This window comes from Molothrus aeneus, chromosome 2, assembly GCF_037042795.1.
Source record: "Molothrus aeneus isolate 106 chromosome 2, BPBGC_Maene_1.0, whole genome shotgun sequence".
Lineage (NCBI taxonomy): Eukaryota > Metazoa > Chordata > Aves > Passeriformes > Icteridae > Molothrus > Molothrus aeneus.
Genome location: NC_089647.1, coordinates 75,705,427 through 75,719,682, shown reverse-complemented (window position 1 = coordinate 75,719,682; position 14,256 = coordinate 75,705,427).

The window sequence follows — 14,256 nt, the reverse complement described above, 5'->3', positions numbered from 1 at the left end:
AGCCACTAATACTTTTTTTCTCCAATGTTCACTCTGCCTGTACGCTTCAAGTGAAATATTATAAAGTAAAGCTACCAGGTTTTGATTCTTTCATTTACATTTTTATCATAAATATATAGAAAATGTGCAAAATTAGTTTAAAAGGCTATTTGGAGGAATATAGTTGGGGCACACAAAATCAGAGATCACAGGATTCATATTTAATTTGCAGTTAGATGACTGCAAAAGGCTATCCCCATTTAACTGAGGCCCCTGAAATGGGCTATATCTCTGCTGATCCTTTGTTTAAACATTAGCACTATTATCAAATGTCTTTTGCCAGACTCTTTAGAAATGCTGCTGAGATGTAGATTTTCTGGGTGCAGAGGAGAAAGCAGCAACAAGGTCAGATGTTTTACTTCTTCATCCTCTGTTCAGCTACATCAGAGCACCAGCTTCCCACCTGTAAAAACTCCAGTTCAGGTCAGACCTGGCACAGGGAAAAATAACTGAGGAGTTTCATCTCAGAATTCAGTAAATATTTGTCCACAAAATAAAAAACAGCATTTCTGCCGTAAGGAGGTACAGTGTAAAAACAGAAAAAATCTGAGATGAAGGGGGACTTGGAGAAGCTGAGAGGGAAAGCTTGTACAGCACCTGCCCACACTGTACTTGGATTTAGTCCATTTCTTTAGTCCTACTTTCACAAATACCAAATTCAACAAATACAGTGTAAGAAAATACCCATATTAGAATCTGCTTTATGCTAAGATGTATTATCACTTGGAGAACATTTTATTGCTGAGTAAAATACTCAGCATTTTCCCTATTAGGTCTCTCACAGGAAATAACAGCATGTTAGTTATTTCAAGTCACAGAGCAAATGCAAGGATTATACATCTTATATTTTAGGACACAAAGACACAGCGCTTCAAAGCAAACAAAGATGCCAACTGAGCTGAGAACATATTTAAATATTACACAGAATGTTGTGTTAAGAATGTAAGAGTGTCATCAAAAGCTCTCCTCAGCTAAGTTCAAATATGGCAAACGGGGCCAGAAATGGGCAAACTTTCATCATTATGAATCATGGAAAATAATTCCCATTTCTCAACAATCCAAGTCTCTAATTGCATTTTCTGTATAAGCTGAAAGTAGGTAGGTAGAATTGTAGGCAGAATCATAATGCAGCAACAAAGCAGCAATGATTTTCTTAGCTTGGGATACTGGGTATTTAATTTTGCTTTTAAATCCATACTGTGGTGGGCACTTATGCACACAATAGAAAAGGAGACATGTCCCAATCAGTTTATAAGATAGTATGAAGAAAATGTGTAATAGAGCAACCAGATAGATATAAATAGAATAATACAAAGAAATCTAATCTACTGCAAAGCTATAATTCAATCCTTCTGCAACACAAGTGCAAAGCTAAACAGGCTTATGAATAGCACAAAAATACATATAGACAAAATTGTATAGCCAGTGTCATCAAATAAAAACCTTGAATTATTGCTTATCACTGCTATTTCACTTTAATAAAGGGAAAAAATCTAATGACTATGTCAAGAAATAAGCATTAATAAATTATAATTTTGTATTGAGCACATATGAGGAATGATAAGATTTACATGCTCCCTTTTTACTTTCCCTTTCTCCTCCCTTCTTATTCCTTCTATTTTTTTCCTCCATATGTTTATGTGTTCATGTTAGAGGCAGGGAAAAATGAATATTGAACATAGGAGGCAAATTCCAGTCTTGCTTTTATCTTGTGCAATTCTCCTGGTTTCAGTAGGGATTTGTCTCATATCTTTTAACCTGAACACATAATTTAAGTTCAGGGTCTTGTGATATTTTTTTTCCTTTAGAAAGAGGAATTTCATACGGAATCAGATTTTTCTGATAAATCCTATTTATTTACAAAGTCTTTATGAAGTATCAGTTCCCTGAGATGAGGAAGATGCAAGTATTCAGCTCCAAGACCTTCCCTTCTTCTTTTTTTTAATGGCCACAGTCTTATTATTTCGTATAGGCCCTACTAATTTTTCTGTATTTATTCTTGTAGGGCTTTTCTTTCCCTATTCCATACACACAGAGACATGCATACACATCCTGTTCCATTAAAAAAACCAGTCAGCTAAACCCCTCTGCTTCACCCTTCAACCTGAGCAGCCCATGTGTGTACCATGGGTTTGAACAGTGACATATGCTTTTGTTTGGGGAGGAGGTCGCTCTTATTTCATAAAGCAGATTAACTGTTCCTTACAGCTGCATTAAAGGAAGGCAGTGGTTACACCCATAGCTTCAATGACATTTCAACCAACCCACAACACAAGGAATGTAACTCAGAATAAGGTATAGCCTAAGATGTGAGACACAAGTGCCATCAGAGATGTAGAACAAGTATTTTTAGGTAATTGTCATGGTACGTGACGGTTTGGAGAGGTAAACATTAGGTAAGTAAAGGCCATTGTCTGCAAACGACTCTGGAGAGGTCATTGATGGAAATGTTACTGACTGTGATCTGTCTCTCTGCACTCATGGCTGGGGCAAGAAACAGGCCCTGGGACAATTATTGTGTTGAGCCACACCTGTGGGAGCCAGCAATGACAGCTGTAACTTCAATCACGAGTAAATATCTGAGCTTTGTCTAGCTGGGGACTGGTGAGAAAAGCATCTTGAATTATTTGATGCTGTAAGATGAATGCACATAAACTACTTTGCATTAACCCCTCATGTGAATGCCCTCTTTCATTTTTTAGAAGTAACTCCTGTGGAGTTTCACACTGAAGGTGAAGGATTAAATATCACTGAAATCAAGTTATTACACCTGAACACCTGTGTGCAAGTTTTGAAAATCTCAACTTTGTACCTTTGTTTAGACAATCTTAATGTCCTATATGAATAAATAGGCTGTTTTTTTTCCCTATTTTCCTAATTCTTTTAAAGGTTGTATCCCAGATCAAAGCTATTTCTTCATGGACACAAATATGCATAATGGACAGGTTTATCTTGTTGAGGTGGAGAACCTATTTTAATAGTCTGTCCTTGAAATCTAATGGTTCCAGTTTGGTATGGGGTGTCACTGATAAAGATTGTAGTGCAGCTTACATATCTGTGCTTCTTAAATTTGTTGTCATTTTTATTGAGGCAAATGATCTTGGCACACTATTTGTGGTTTCATCAATGACAGAGACAATGAGACAAATTGTCAACAAAGATAAACAAATGGGGTGCCAGGGATTTCTGCACAGAAATTTGCCAGCTCAGTGGGGATCTGGTCGAGTTTGTCGGACACATAGGCTATAAATGAAACTCAATCATTAAGATATATGAAGCTATAGCAATATTACTGCAACGGGTTTCAGTTCTGTGGGTAAATGTGTTCCTCTCTACTGTGCTCCTTTAATCCTGGAAAGTGTTTAGGAGAGTCAAGAGGAGCCAGAAGCTCGGAAGTGCTCATGGGTCAGATGACTTTGAGGAGCCTTGAGGAGCTCATGGGGAGTGGGGTGTGGTAAGCTGCATATCATGAGTTTGGGTGTGACTGCAATGGGGCTTGGAGCTTTGGAGACATGTTTGTGAGGAAGGTGAAGAATGACCTGCACATCTAGTCTCAAAACCAACCAGCCAGAGACCTGCCAGTTGGCAAGTGCAAGCAGAGAGAGAAAGGGGTCTCCCTGGGCCTTTTACCTGTGCTACCACTGCCTCTGCTGGCTAGCGATCCTACTGCAGTGGAACCTCTCCTGCCAGTCTGCTGGCTGACAGAAACTCTGGCTAGGATTGGGATAGGTGAAGAAGTCATACGTGGATTTTCCTTCTTTGTTTCCAGAGGTAAAAGGAAAGCTTTAGGCTCCATTCATACCTTGTTGATGCTCCAGGCCAGATCCCACTGACTGACAAAGCCTGCTACAGGCTGCTCTGTAATGGCCTTAGACATTGATAATTGCTGATAAATCAGCTTCAAACATCTTTCTTGGTACATCATTGTCATAAGTAAACATAGTGTACAAACAAACTGCCAGTGAAGACAGATCTATGCCAAGTCCTTCTGATTTTGAAATACTATTTGTTGGCTGCAGAGAAAAGAAGAAAGGCTCCCTTCCTCCCACCGTGGCAGCTCTGGAACTGTGATCAGCAGGGCTGCTGAGGGTGGCAAGCAGCTTCAAGAGCTGGTGGCAATGGTGTTTCTGTCTCAAAGGAGAACTTAACTTCATAGTAATTTTTATTTCAGCCCAAAATTACCCTTCTAAGAGAGTAATGTGGTGCCTTCCTTATGTGAATTTCAGCAACTGGCACATAGGATGAGGTTTCACAAGTAGCTTATGCTGATCTCAGGCTCTGCTGCTATGGAAGGCCCCATGTTTCTCTCTGTATTCACTCTACCACTGCCACTCATTTATCAGTGTCAGCAATCAAATGTGTGTTTGTGTGACAGGTGAAAACTAGTGGTTTTATTCTTTTTGGGATGGTTGTTTTTCAGCTGGATCAGTCAACCAATCTGACCACAGCTTTCAGTGCTGGTGCAGAGGAGGAAAGGGGTTCTGGAAGGAAGGCTCCAGTATGTGTCTTCAAACTACAGTATGGATATCCTTCTAGAAGGTATTAGATCCTTTTCTAGCAAGGGTGTTTGTTTTTAAAAGGGCTTCCTGTTTCAGTCTTGGTGCTGCTATATCTAGGTGCTGACCTTCCTTTTGGAAGGAGCTTGGAAACCCTTGCAGTGACATTGCATGGCATTGCAGTGTCTTGTATGCACTATCCCTGCATTCCATCAGAAACCTCAGTGGTGCAGAGTTTTGCTGTCAAGTTCAATGAGAAGCTTTTCCGGAGGGCTTATGTTCAGATCAGTACTGGACTTAGCTCTAGGCCTCAGCAGGAAATACTAATTCTAGCAGATGTGTTGGGTGCAACTGTTCCTGGTTAACTCAGGGACAGCTGTTCTCTTTGAACCCAAGAGCCTGGAGAGATACTGTCTAAAATTTCTATGGGTAGGTTGGAAGCAGGCCCATTCAGCGAGGCACTCCTGTTGATATCACTTTGAAATTCACTTTGTTATTTCCCTCCTCTCCTATCTGCCAGGATTGAGATTTGTTGGCCCCTGCATAACTCAGCAAGGCTTGTTTTTGCAGGTTTTTTCTGGATGAAAGGAAGAAGCAATAGCAGAGCACCATAGAAAAGTCCTGGCAGTGAGGTTCGGGATGAGACAGGGAAATGGGACTAACTTGTGCCCCAAAGTTTTGTGTAACCTGTGAACTTTATCCGGCCAGCCAGAGGCTAGGACCAACTCTGTATTTGAATTAGACCCATTTAAATAAATAATCATTAAAAGAACAACAATCACCTGAGCTCTGATTCCCAACCAATGTAGAAATGAGTTTGTTATCTACACAGGACTATCTGGTTGGGTTGTTTGTGTCAGCTGAATATAATACCTAGCAAGTTCACACCCAGCTATTTACATCTCTATGTTAGGATCCAGGATCATGTAAACAAGAGAGAAATCATGTTTAAATTAAATCTACTTAGATTCCTCACCAGAGAAAACAGGGAGTAAGATACATGGATAAGAAAAGTGAAATTTTCTTGTATAATCTTATCTCTAAATAACCCTACAGATCAAGTACCCACTGAATTATTTCTGATTTGTTGTTGGAATAATCACAATGTGCACAAATACACTAAGAATAAACTTTGAGCGTGTTTTTTATTGTTAGACTTCTCACATCCCAGATTCCCCATCATGTTCAGTCCTGTGTAGATAGTTATAGTAATGATCTTTTATTAACTTGGCTGAAATAACTGCCATGACTCTCAATGATGACACTAGTGCTTAGGTATTTGTATGTCTAAGCACTTACATAAGTAATCATATCACAATGTCAAATTATTGTACTTATTATTTTGCAAATGCTACAACTGCCACCTCCTGTTAAACACAAAAGAGAAAAAGAAAGAGCAAAAGAAAAAGAAGAAGAATGTCAGAGTGCCTGAAGGATTCCTTCCAGTTTTTATTGTTTTGATTTAAACTCTCTGTGCTGTGAGCCAAAATAAACTCATTGCACCTACTCTTTGAGGTGAAACTCTCCTATTAAACTCACCTTTGCCTATAAGAAGATCCAAACATCCACAAGCATAGCTGTGTTTGAGGGAATTGTACATACAGCAGGGAGAGAGAACTTTTGCACTTTTCTGAAGGCAAAGGACATTATACTTTCAGTCTTTCCAGCAATGGTAGGAACTGAAAGTTCCACAGTCTCCTCATCATTAAGATAACCAGTCATGCCATTTATAGGGAGAGAGGAAAAGGATCTGGCAACAAAGTAGTTTCATGAACTGGCTTTTTACCTGGGAAGGCTTGAACTTAACAGTGAAGTCATGAAAGACAGTTTGGACAATTTACTGCCTGCCTCCAGTGAACCTGGGAGGCAGTTCAGGAGAGCCCATGTACTTCAGCAGGCTTTCAGTGAAGTCTTTAAAGAAAGTATAGTTTTTGTATTTACTATGTCCAAGATCACAGGGGTTTTTTTAAGGCAAACAAGTAAAGTATTTCTTTTTTTTCTACCTAACACACACATAGCACTTGGGGGGAAAAAATACAGTAATCTTATTCTAGAAAATCCAGATATTAATGCCGATGGATTGTATGAATGTGTTTTATGTTTTGCTGGCCCATATGATGACCAGAATTAAAAAAGGACAGCAGTTTCACTTTTTCCATGAGACAACATTTCTCTTCTTTTTAGCTGGCTGGGGTCATAGCTTGTGTTTGTGATTTCATGGACTGTGTTTTAAAGTATGGCTCTTCTGAAATATAGCAGCTTTTTTGATGTTTTTAACAGAGTCACTATTCCAAATGAAGCAAAAGAAAGCACATGGTGTTTTGTTGGTCAAATATAAGAACTGCTATTGCTTTGTTGTACAGCAATATTATCAAATATAATAAGTACATCTGCAACATCTGCAACATTTTTATAGGATCACAGCAAGGGAAGATTGTTCATTAACTCTTTTTTTTTTCCTTGGCATTTAACAACTTTGTTAAATTACATTTCAAAAGAAAGGCTTAACACATGCTTTAGTAAAAGTTCTTTGGGTGAAAAGAAGAGGTAGAATATCTTGTGGTTAAGATATAGAATGGTTTGGGTTGGAAGGGGCCTTAAAGCTAATCTAGTTCCAATTCCACTGCCATGGGCAAGAATGCCACCCATAGATCAGGGCCCCAAAGACGTGCTTGTGGTGTCTCTGTGATATGACAAAAGAAAGAATGGCACTCCTGACCAATTTAGCAAAAGACTGTGTCTAGGCCATCCAGAAGATCTCATTTTAGGTCTCATCATCTCCAGTTGGTTTTGTTACACAAAGGCTACATGCACAGGAGCAAGTCCTTGTGAGATAAAATACATCACAACACATCAACACCATTGGAACTGCCACTCATCCCATATTCTTATGGTGTTTGTGACATGGTTTGTACATATTTTTCTCCTCTGAAGGATCTTTTCCAGTTACTTTCCTTCTTTTATCCCAAGGTTGCCATGAACATAGGCACTGAGCATTGAGGAGCTACATGGTCATGTTCACATACCAGCTTGCTTCATGGGAACTTGTTCAGGTAACTCCTAGTGCAGCAGGACTGGGCTTCATTTGGAAAATGGAGTAAAGACCCAGATGAATCCAAGAAAATTGAACTTTATATAGTCTTTGTTCTAACCATTGTTTAACCATCCTACTTGGAAAACAGTTGAAGCATTAAAAAACTGGAGGGGGCGAAAAAGAAACAATACAACAATCTGTTTCTATCATAAGGAATAAATGTGCTTTGGGCTGATTCCATTCAGACTGTACAGATATTTTCAAGGAATTTAGGGCAAAAAATCCCATTGAATCTCCTTGAGGGAATTAAAATCAATGGAACTTAGGCACTCTAATACTTTGAAAGATCTGCACTTAATTCTTCTTGTGTCTTTTAGAAGTTCCAAGTTTCAATTATTTACTTTCTGGACAAATGAATACTTTTTGGCATGACCTTCTTCATACTCTATAAACAACATCTGATAATATGTAAGGGAAAGTTGACAAGAGAATTGAAAACCAAAAGAACAACTTCTGGAAATTTTGATTTTATTTTACCCAATGAAATGAAAAGGCATCTCCAGGAATGCTGCAAAACTTCTTGCTCTTTTTAAGTCTGTTGCTCCTTGTATGTTCTGCTCTCTTATTCTTTCTACAGATTCAGTCATAAAAGTCAGATTTTTCAATAACACTAACAAAAACCACCTTTCTCTTTTATATCACTGATAATAAACATCCTCACATGGGAGAATATTATGGAAGAAATTAAAATGTCTGTAAAGGATTACAAACTTCCCTGCATATTACTAGCAAAGATACTCTAAACAAATTTTACATACCAAGAGTCAAATTTGTCACTGATTTGGTACACCATTGACAACTTTTTGCCAATGCTATTGATCAGTGACAACCTTTCCTTTTTTCATGCAATCCAAATAACTTGCATTGACATTTCATATAAATTATAATACAATCAATGATAAAACTATTATAAAATATTCCAATGGTGGACCTAGAGAATGGAGTTGGAAGGGAAACTCATACAGAAATGGTGCAGAAGATTTACTTTCAGCAGAGATTTGAAGCACAATAGAAAGGTGATAAATTGTGGGGGGCAAATAGCAAAGTCATGTTGGAAACAGGACTTCCCACAGACAGTGATAAAATTGTGCTAAGAAAGAGGAGGCCAGAACCAACTAAACCAGATAGTAAAACAGAATATTTCTTCAGCATGTCCTGGGAAACATGCTCACATATGATCATTTTGGCAATGCTCATTTAGGGGAGGAGCAGTGGTGCTGATCACACGTGTGGGTAGGAGAGGAACAGCAAGTTTGTGGGCTGTGAACCAGCAGGATGTGTGGGCTCTGAAGAGTGGAAAGGACTACATGAAGAACTAAGTTAAAACTGATTCTTCACATGTCAAATATCCATACAAAGAGAGGCAGAAGAAAACTCCTGTCCCAGGGCTTTGTCACTCTTGACAAGTTAGTCTCACTTGTTTTAAACATCCTTCATCCTTCTCCAGGCAGAGGCAGGCTCTGCATATCTATACTCACTGTTTGAAGCATGTTTTTTTTCCCAGGATTTAACTGGAATTCACATCTTAAGCTCATTACCTCTTCTTTATCCCCACAAACACAATTTAATTCTCTCATCTTTGCTTTTAAATTTTATACCCCTAAAGAGCAGTTCTTTCTCCTCTCCAGCTTAAGTAACAACACTGCTTTCAATCTTCACTTGTGTATCAGTGTATGCAGCACATTTTTAGACCTCTGATCAAACTTGCTGCATTCTGTCCACTAATTCCACATTTTTCTTGAAGTCTAGCACTGCACAATATACTCCACAGAAGCCTTCATGATGCTGACAAAATAAAAGATCTCAGTCTTTCAGAACTATCAGTAGTAGTAGTGTTTGCTTAGTAGGAGATGATTATACACACCTGAGAAATGTTTAAAGAGACAAGTTATTAAAAAATAATAGATTACTTTTTTAAATGAGAGAAAAATCTAAATTTGGAGATGAAAAAAATAGTCTAACAATTATTATTATTGAAACTGCACACTTAAGTGAGGAAAATAAAAAAAAGAAAAATAAAAAAAATGAGGCAATGTTTACCACAATAAGATTTAACTATTCAACCGACTTTGGAAAATTAGAATAATTTCTGTTCAATGTCCATGCCAAGGGAAGCCATTATATATCCTACTGTGGACGACGAGAAGTTTATGGTGAGGATGTAAGACCTAGCAAAATCCCAAAAGCTGTGTTAAGAATGCAGGCCAAGCAACCATGAATTCACTGGTCCTTGGGTTTTGACTATCTCTGCCTATGGTCACCAAACTCCCACAAAGTGCAGCTACTCCTTATCAATGTGACACTCATTCAGAGGCAGAAGCTCCTTTTCTATCCTCTGCTAGAAAAAATCATTCTGAAGCACCTAGAACAAGTGGATGCAAAAAGTGGAATGGTCAATGGTCACCTATCTGAATCAAGAATACTAAACAGAATCTATTTTGTGCTATTGGTGTCTAGCTGATTTAGGTTGAGCTGGAGTCTTTGCAAACCACGCTCCTGAGAGAAGATGAAGAGAATCTGGTGATTGGGGCTCATTTGAAACTGCTCCTCAATGGAAACCAAAACATGGTGAGTGAGCACAGTGAAGAGATTTGCTTGGAAAGCTGTGGTACCACTGATGTGAGCTAAAAATGCAGGTGCAGATACTAATGCAGGTAGGGTGTGTAGGGGTAGGCATCCTCTGTGTTTAACTTATCTGATCACTAGAACTGGCTTGTGTCCATTAACTTTGAACTTTCCTGAGTGACATTTTGCTTCCTCCTAGTGAATGGAATGCAGAAACTGCCCATTCTTGCAAACAGATAAACAAGACACTGGCCATAAAGAAATAAAAGCCGTGAGCTGAAATCCAAGATATATATATTCTTTCCATTATGGGCCTCCCTTCCCTTGTTATTTGTAGTCAATTAAGAAGTCATAAAAATCAGAAGGCAAAGAGCAAAGATTTATGCTTAACTCGTCTTCAGAGGGGAATGGGCCAAATTCTGATCTTCTTTCTAGCCTCCTTACAAATCCTGAAATGCCTGTCAAAGGTTTCCAAACCACAGTCTTATCCAGTGGCATCTAAGACCTTGTTTTAAAAATTGCATAGATGTTTTTGGGACCTGTCTGGCACCGATGACTGGCAAAACAACCTTTTGTGTTTTACGGTTATGAATCAAATTAGACTGGGCACTGAAATGTATTAATTCCAGGAAAAGAATCCTCCATGACTGCTGACAGCCCTAAGAAGTCAAATGAGATGATTGTTGTCACTGTAAAATGTTGATTGAATTTAAATGTAAAAGTCTTCAGAGATTATATATATAAAGAAGCTTGTAGTAGAAGACACCAAAAATCAAGGCTTGCCTCTCCTAACAGGGAACTATAAAATTATACAAGGCAGTGACACCACAATGATAATGTGAATTTCTTTGGAAAAAGGAAGCATGAGCACTGCTCAGTCTTTGAAGAAAACTTTGAGGCAACTGCCTAAACAGGGAAACCTGGACTCTAGAGACAGCAGTCTCCATCCATATGAGCTCTGATTTCATCACGTGAAGCAGGAAAAGCTTACACATCTGTGTTACTTGATGAGCTTTCAGTAGTTCCATGTGCTGGAAAGGTATTTAGCTGGCCTTTCTGGAGCATCTAAGCCTGTCCAGGAACTCTGCCAGGAGACTAATTCTCACCTTCACTTCCCAGACAGGGACTAGCATGTAACCACACAACATCATCCCTTTTTTCTTGGTTCTAAGACTTCCTTGGCTGTGGTTCTGATCATTCTTCCCAGGCAGCTAACAGGATTAAGAAGCAGCAAAAAATTTACTCCTTAAAGTACATGAAAATATCTTGCCATACAAATGGAGTGCATGCAGATTAGATAAACATTATAGAGTCTCTTAGCAAGTTCAAATAGGCTGAATTTTAACATTTTCTTTACTTCTAAAAGTAGTAAGGACCCCGTCACCACCTTCTGATCAGAACTGCTATCAATGGTTGTGTGAGATCTAGGTCTGGTGCTCCTGCAAGAACAGCCCCAGTGGCCTGAAGCACAGAGACATAAATTGGGCTTTGCTTTTAAAATAACACACATTAAGTCACAGAACATATTCAACCCTTACCGAAATCATAACATTTAATTTTCAAAAAAGAGTACAGGACTTCTCTTTGCTTCCCAAATGAGTAAAAACTTCATTAATTCTCTTCTACCTTAAAATAGCAAACCAAATGAACCAACGTTTTTATTATAAAAAGTTTACTCTCCAGCTGAGCATTTGAGTGCCAAGTTCAATCCAGAATCACACTTTCACAGCCAAATTAGAAACTATAAACTTAGAAACCAGTGTTTTATGATAGAATCCTTTGCCAGGCACTTCACTAGAGCTTGGGCTACCAGCTGCTCTAATAATAAGTGAATGTTATTGAAAAATAATAATACCGAGCATTTGGAAGCACTCTGTAAAAGCAAATGAATGGGTTTAGCGCATTATGCACAATAAAGAGCTCACGGGGTAAAACTCCCTTTCTCTCTACAGGTGTACTGGACTACACAAGAGGAAAAAGACTTAGGAGTGCTCACAAACTTGCCAAGCTCCATAGAAGCAGAACGATCAGCCTGCCAACCTGTTGGTGTGCTTAAGATTCCAGCCTGCCCAGCAACTTGGGACAGCTGAAAGTGACGTGGAATCGGTGACTGATACCCTACACGAAGAAAAATGTCAGCTTTCAAAGTTGGGGGATGGAAACGCTTCAGTGCACAAAGGGAGCCGTGAAAACGCGATGTGGCTCTGCCAATGCAGGGGAGCGCTGGGGCTGCCGAGCCCGTGAATCAGCTCTTCAGTCGGGAGGCACGGCGAGGCGGAGATCGCTATCGGGATAACCACTGTTCTTCAACTTCTTTTTATCTCTTTGATTCGCTACCTGATTGTTAGGCTCAAATAAAAATTAGGAGGAAATGAGCTTGCTTCCTTGACACTCACTTTAAACTCGGCTTTAAAAAACACGAGAGATTAGATGTTTGGTAAGAATATGAGAAATCGGACAATATTTGGAGTGAGGTGTAGTTACATCTACTGTTAAGCAAGCTGGCAGAATTAACACATGGTTATCGAGAAGATAGTCGAACTCCCTCTTTAATATTTTTTAAAGCGCTCTCATCTCGCTTGATGGAGCACAGAACTGCATTCTGGAAAGCATTGTTTAGCCTCCGTGCGATAATGCATCTGCTCGTATTTTTGTTTCCCCCCCCATTATCATCCCTCCCCTCCACCTCCCTCCGGTAGTAGAAGGAAAGATCGCGCCCTTGAATTTGCATGCGTCAGGAACTGACAGGTCAAAGGCAAGTAAATCACATTATACACGACTGTATTGTTATTGTATCGATAACAACACATTATCAGAACAATTAACACACTCGCACAACTACGCGGAGATCACAGCAGCGGTTTAACAAAAATCCAGATAAGTAACTAAACTCCGATAAAGCCTTCCCTTTCTGTGCTTGGGGATATGAAGGCTCTCCGAGAGAGTGTCTGTGCCTCTGCGTTTGTGTGTGTCTGTGTGTGTGTCTGTGTGTGCAGGCAGCCGCTCCGCACCGCGGCCGCGGAAATCCCCGCGGGGAGAGCAGCCTCAGCCTCCTCCCCCGCGCCGCGGCTGCCTCGAACCGGGGGAGACCTGGGACCCTCCGGTCGTTCCTAACACGAGTCCAACCTTGCTCCAAGCGGAACTGATAAGAGTTCCCATCACTTGGAAATGTCTTGAAAGCAGATTACCAGGAAAAGGCAGACCCCCTGTAACTACCAGCATCGCTGAAATAACCACGGGTGGTTGTTTCAGTAGTCAGTGGTTGCCGCAAACCTTAGGAGAGGGGAGGGGGAAAGCTCTATGAAAAAGAGACCTTCGAATAAAGTATTTCATCTGCGACTAGAAAAATACACTTCAGCCAGTACTGAGCCATTCATAGATTTCAGCCTGTGAAAGAGTCGTGTACAATAATTTATGACCAATAAATTCTATTACCGTTTTCACTATTTGGTGGACTGAACGTAATCAGAAACATGCACAGATGAACGCAATGAGTTTGCAAACGGTGACATTTTTAGAAGACAGTCCATGAGTCGAGGCATCTTCTCTGCTGGAACTTAACCAAGTGCTTCTTTTCAAGACCAGTTTACCTGTACGCGACTCTGCGAGCTGGTGGCTGTGCTGTTCTCAGACAGACAGCGACCACTGATCCCGGGAACCTCCCTGAGCCCCATGCCGTCACCCGCGGCCCTTCCCCACGTGGATTCCATGGCACAGGCGCCCGCCCTGCCTGCACACCGCTTTTCCACTCGGACAGACCCAGAGCAGCACGGAGTGACCCACGGGCAGGGGTCGGGCTGCGGGCACCGTCCGTGCAGGAGCTGTCAGACAGGGCTCACCCATGTGCCCGCCCTGAGTGCTTCACGCGGTTCTGTCGCGACACGGGGCCATCGCCATCCTCCACAGCGCACCCTGCTCTCGCACCGACGGGCTCGGGGTCACAGGGAGAGGGGTCCTGAGGGAAGCAGTAGGGGAGGGAAGAGCGGGGAAAGAGCCTCGCTGGAACCTAGCCCACTCTGCTCTCCGGGGGCGCTGGCGGGAGCGGGGCCGGGAGCCTTCGGG